Consider the following 6,681-nt stretch of genomic DNA (forward strand, 5'->3'; position numbering starts at 1 on the left):
CGTGTCCAAGTTTTGTTTTTCTGCAATCTGCTTGGTGTTCATTTTAGTTTGATTACAGATATCCCAGTGGGTGTGCAGAGGGCACCACACTAGGTTTTTTGCTTTTGTCTCCTATAGCTAAAGGTGCTGAAAACCGTTCAGTGTGATCATTGGCCATTTTAGGTCTTCTTAGGAAGATCTGCTCACCAAGGCACTTTGGCTATTTAAAGAACAGGGTTGTTAGTAACTTGTATGATTTTTTTTTTCAATATTCTAGATCCAAGGACCTTGTTAAAATAAATGCTTGTTCTGTCTCTGTCCTTCGACTGCACTTTTACATTTAACCTTTGATTTTGTTTTTTTTTTTTTTGTACTGATAAAATCAAGTTTTCTTTTCTCCCCCCTCCCTTCTCCCTCCCGTCCCCCTGACCCCCTGCGTCAGATGTGCTTTGGATACTGCACCAGCAGTCACTGAGTTTTGCTGCTGTTCTGCATCTTCCATTTAGGTGGGTCTTTGGAAAGAATTCAGTGGCCACTTGGTGTTGATTTTTGCATGGTGTGTGAGACTGGGATCTGAGTTACCCCTTTGTGTATGTGATGCACACGGGGGTTAGCCCCGTGCGGCTTACCGAGGCCTCTTGCCTGCTGCCCCTGCGAAGTCCGAGATTTCCCGCTGTGTACTCTGCTCTTGCTTGTTCAACAGGACCTAGCGCAGTTGAGGGGGCGATTTGGACTTTGCTTTTGGAATTTGTCTTCCTCCTATTCTTCCTTTCCCACTCATGTGCAGAGTTAATCTTCATCTTCTAATATTTGGAGCCCACAGTACGGTGGCTTTCTGCTTGAGGCTCAGTGTCTTTGCGCCACATGGACCTGTGTGTGCACGGGTAACAAATCATGTAAACACAGATCTTACCTTGCGTATTTGGCTTCTCTCAGGGGTCAAATCGTCTCTATATTTTGCTTCCTCTTTTGGGTGCTTATTCTAAATATTCATTTTGAAAGGTTTTATTTTCACTTTTAAATCTTAGCTCCAGGGCTTGTAAATTACACACAGCTAAGCATTAGGCAGACATTGTCACCTCTCATAGAATTTTATTTCACAATGCCAATTTTCTCAATATATATTTTTTTAGAGTAAATTGTCTCAACTTCTACTTGTATATCAATGTGTCTACAACATCTTTCTTCCCTGCAATGTTAGTATAAAGTTGTAAACTTCTCAGTGCAGGGTTAAGAGACCTGGTTGGCTACCAGATAGCTCCCCACCCTGCCCTTATGTCCTTCATCTTAGTTTGAAATGAACACGTATTTTTTTTTTAGGTCATCTGGGCAGTATTTATCCTTGGCCTTGGAATTTCTGTTACATTTCTCATGTATTCACCCCCTGCTCACTGATGTCTGAAACTCATCTTTCTTTTGGCTTCCTTCCTCACTTGTACAAAGAAAATCCTGTTCCATACATAGTTTCATGATATTTGTTTTCAGTAGGCAAAATATTTGAGAACATAGACACACACGCGCACGCACGCACGCACGCGCGCACGCACACATATCTGAAAAGATGCCTTTTAGTCCTTTAGGCTGGTAGTCTGGACAGCTAGAAAGGTCGCAAAATTTGGGACTATAGTCCTGAGTATTTTGTATTGTTACTTACTTTTGTAGAATCTAGTGGGTTTTATTTTGTTTTGTTTAAGACCTAGATAAATAATCCACTCCTGATTTTTCCCCCTTGAGAAACTTTCAGACTTCTCTGTCTCTCCCTCTCTCCTCCCCCACCTCTCTCTCCTCTCTCTGTGTGAAAATTTGAAATCCTGTAATTTCTAGTTTTTGTTTTGGAGTCATCTAACCATTTCTCTGTGTACTCTCACTATTCTTAGTAGAGTCAATACCACTTAGCCATAGTGGGCAATGTTTATTTCATTTTGTTTTGTACCATCAATGGTGATGGTGCTAATTTCTTTCCAGCCCCCTTACAGCCTGTTGATTTTCTTTGAGCAGATACTCTTGTGCTCTGTTACTGTGGCATTTGATGACCCTGTGGCCATTTGCCAGCTTTCTCTGGACTGGAGGCAGGTGATTCTAGGTCTCTGGGATTTACTACACATGGGATGTTGCCCGGAAGGCTGAAGTTGTTCTTGTTTGGTTCTGATCTTCTTATCCGGCGTGTAATAAACAGACATTGCTGGCTTTCCTTGTATAAGTGATGACTTTGCTTGTTCTTCTTGGCAAGCATTGCTACCCGCCTGGCTGACCCACCTGGCTGACCCACCTGGCTGACCCACCTGGCTGACCCACCTGGCTGACCCACCTGGTTGACCTGCCGGCCACTCAGTGCTACTTTCTCTGGATTTGTACCCCCAGGGCTCATCCTCACCTTCTTTCAGGTGGTTTGTTGTTCTGTACTTGTGGTTGGCTGTTTCATGTTTCTGGTTGATTGATCTGCTGTCTGTGTTTTGTTTATGAGAAATACTTTTATTTTCCCTTTCTTGCCGTGTCTTTGGTTGTCTGGGTATTAGGTGATGATGGATTCCCACTTTGAGTTATAAAGGAGTCCTTTTGCTTCTATTTGCTGAAGGAGTTATGGAAAATTGGTGTAATTTCTTCCTTAAAAATTTGGAAGAATTCACCAGTGAGTCAGAGTGTTTTCTGTTTTACAGGGCCTATTTATTATTGATTCTGCTTCTTTAATTGATAAGGGACCGATTATCTCATGAATATCGTTAGATTGTGCTTTTCAAGGAATTGGTCTATTTCTCTTGGGCATAGACTTTGTTCATTTTTCCTCTTTGTAGTGCTGGGGATGGGATCTGGCAGGGCCTCACACATGGAGACGGAGCACCCCACCTTTGAGTGGTAATTCTAGTCCTTTACGATCCTCTTAATGTTCACGGGATCGGTACTGATGTCTCCTCATTCATTTCTGCTATCAGCAATTTGTTTCTTCAGTTACCTTTTGTCTGTGTATATCAGTTTTATTGATTTCCTCTGCAAACCCAGCATTTTGTGTGGTTGTCTCTTTGGACACTGACTCAGGATATCTGGCTTCATCAGGCTCTGCTCTAACTTGGATTTCCATTGCTGGGTTTGGGATTAGGAAACTTCTGCTTTCTGGTTTTATTTACAGCATACGCATTGAACGCATGCGTGGCTCCCTTGCAGCCTACAATTTTATAAACTGTACTTTCAGCTTGTTGAAAATGTAAAACATTCTTTTGAGACTTCTTCTTTAACCTATATATTATCGAATTTATTTCCATGTTGATGGAATCTACTATTGACCCAAATTTCAGCCATGTGGTCACGTATTGTTCGGACATCAGCCTTCAAATACTTTTGGATCTTCCAGCTATATTTCCGTTCTTGATCATTATATTAACTCTGCTGTCTGAGGGCAGATATTTGATTTATGACTCTTAACTGTGCCCTCTGCTGGTGGATAAAGGTTTCTGTAAATGTCAACTGGCTGCAGTTGATTGAAAGTACCATTTAATTCCACTGTATCCTTATCTACTCTCTGATTATTATGTTCACTTAGAAGTGTGGATAATGTTGATGCCTCCCACCCTAAGAGTGGGTTCGTCTATGTCTTCTGGTCTACCTGCTTTTCGTTTATATTTTGAGACAGGGTTTTGCTATGTAGCCCAGGCTAACCTGGAACTCACTATGTAGCCTAGGCTGGCCTCAAACGCAAGATCCTCCTCCTTCACCTTCCTGCATGCTGGGATTACAGGTGTGCACCGTAATGCCTAACAGCCTTCTATTGATTTTTACCTTTTGTAGTCTGATGCTTTGTTATTATGCTGACGAACACTTTAGCCTTGCTGGAAAACTAAATTTTGTATTGTTATATAATGCTCTGCTTTGTCCCTGACAATTCCCCTAGCTTTGTTTGAAGTTCATTTAGCTGCTCTGGCCTTCTCTTGAGTAGTGTAATTGTGGTAGATCTCTTTGTTTTAGCCTTAACATATCTATGTCCTCGTTAAAGTAGACTTCTTTCATGTGTGGTGTGTGTGTGTGTGTGTGTGTGTGTATGTGTGTGTGTGTGTGTGTGCGTGCGCACGCGTGCTTCTGCGCAGGCCATAGACTGACACTGGGTATCTTTCTCAGTTGTTCTCCAGCTTATCATTTCTTAAAGATAAAGTCTCTCATTAAAACTGCAGCGCCCTGATTCTGTTAGACTGGCACCAGCGAGTGCCTGTAACCTTCCAGTCTCAGCTTCCCAGTGCTGGGATTATAAGACCTCCCCCATTGCTCCTGTCTGGTGGTTTACATAGGTGTTGGGGATCCAAACTCAAGTCCTCATGCTCATGTAGTGAGTGCTTTACTGGCTGAGCCATCTTTCAAGTTTTTTTTTTTTTGGAACCAAAGTTGAGTTTATTAAAAGACTTTGTTGTAGAACTTTGTTATAGATTTAAGGACAGGTATTAAGGGAGAGAGAGAAAGTGCTTAGGAAACTGTTAATGCACACTCAAGACATGGCTATGGGCCTCTCAAAAAAGCAATCCACCTAAAGTAGATCTTTTCAGGTAATGTGTCATTAGCTCTTTTGTTTTTTTCTTTTTTTAAATCCACTTTGATAGGAACTGCCTTTAACTTGACATCTTTGGGTCATTGGCATTTAAATTAGCCATACTACAATTAAAACAGACTTTTGTTATTTTAAACTTTTTTGTGTCCCTTTTCTGCCCATTTCTTCCTTTTGTTGGCTTAAGATGAGCTTTTCTATAATTGCTACAGTTCCATTACATTAAAAAAAATGTAAATGTATCCAGTATACTTTACATACTAAAGTTAGTTGTCCTATAGTTCGCCACCTGCATCTCTCACTAATTCAAGGCAACATTTAAAGAAGACTGTGCTACTTCTTAGGTAGCAATAGAATCCTGTAAAGCCCCTTTCTCTTTGCTTAGAAAAGTCTTGGATTTGAATGGCTCACTTTATACTTCATCAGTGTCCTTGGCCACACCCATTTTCTCTCTCAGTGTGTGCGAAATACCAAGCCAAATCCTTTACACAGATTATCCCACTTACACTTTACAGACAACTCTTCTTATTGTGTGTCCCATATAGGGGAGAAAAAAAGAACTTTGCAGAGGTGAAATAACACACTGACAATCACACAGCCAGTCGGGGAGATCCTCGCCTGGACTCAGGCACTTAGCTCAACATACAGCCTTTCTGGGATGTATCTCTCCAGCTCTTCAAAGAACTGTTATCACAGATAGCGAATTCTAGAATAAAATAAAAATAGAGTGCTGTGCAGAAAACTCTGGCTTTTTGCTCTTGTTACCTTTGCTTTGTATCCACTGTTCATTTGCAAAGCCATGATACCCTGTGTTTGGTCTCTTGTCCCCATTCATGTCTTGGAATTAGCCGTGAAGCTTCCAGCTTTGGTAACTGAAATTTGAATCAATGCAGTGATGCAGAAAGCTAGAGATAGCATATCCAGTATTTGTTTGAAGGTTATAAGATTGTTCAGAAAATAGAAAAATATGTGCTTAAGTTTATTTTATTTAATTTATTTTTTTTGTTATATTCCTGTCTTAGTGTATTTCCCTTGTGTGATATACGCCCTTTGTGCTATGTCTCGTGCAAGTTTCCCACTGTCTGTAGCTACTGAAGCAGCTGTTAGCACTAGACTAACTAGGAAAATGTAAAAAAAAATCAAGAGAGCCCCCTCTTTTTTGTAAAGGGTGTTTTCTGATCCAGACGGGGTGCAGAGCTGCCTGGAACATATGATGGAATGCATTGGATTGAACAGTGAAGATTTCCTTATTTGAATAAGGCTTGAGTCTACTGTATCTCTCTGTGTCAAAAGAACTGTTCCAAGTGCTTGTGAGGCAGAGGCATCCCTGTGCTTCTCTCCAGGGACTTGGCAGTCTCAGCTGCTGATGCCTTTTGTACCAGAGTTTGACTCTTCAACTGGGGAATATTCTTCCTTAAGCTCCTCCCATCCCTCTTTCTCCCTCCTTCCGAGGTCTGCATTTCAGCATATTCAAACATGTTATTATATCAGTAGCACAGGAGCTGGTAAGTCCCTAGGACGAGAACTGCAGTTCTAAAATGTCTGAGAGAGTAACTCCTAACTTTTCTTGGTTCGGGCACCGTGCTTAATCACAGGATTGAAGTCAAGGAAGTTGAGTTCTTCTAGTAGACTTTAAAATCTTTCTTGTGTTTCTGAACCCAGTAAGAAGAGCAGGCTCCCTGCTTCACAGAGCTCACCACACCTACTCTGGTGAACTCTGCACTGTTAAGGTAGGAGTGCCACGGCCAGTATCCTGGAAACCTGCCCCGTGGACCAGGCTCTCCTTGTTCTCAATGATTAATTCAAGGTTTCCAGGTTTTGACTAAACCTCAAACTCTTTACTGGTAGATGGCCAGGTCTTCTGAGTTTCCCATGTACAGCTTCCTTAGTGAGAACATTGGCCGCAGTGGTCATAGGTGGTGCGCAACCCGAGATCGGATCGCATCCCACCTGTAGGTCATGTAGTGGCTTTCACTGGCCACACTGCATCCTTCAGGCACGCCTTTGGCTTTCACTCTTTAACCTTCTTTGGGAGAACAAGAGGGATCTTCCTTGACGGTCTTTTCTACTGATGGAGTAAGTCAGTACTCCTCTAGTTAAAAAGCAGAATCAAAAAGACAAAGCCTTCCAGGGGAAGCTACGTATGTCCAGGTTCAGTTAAGGAGACACGGGGGAGG

This window comes from Acomys minous, assembly GCF_964271855.1.
Source record: "Acomys minous genome assembly, chromosome: 4".
NCBI lineage: Eukaryota > Metazoa > Chordata > Mammalia > Rodentia > Muridae > Acomys > Acomys minous.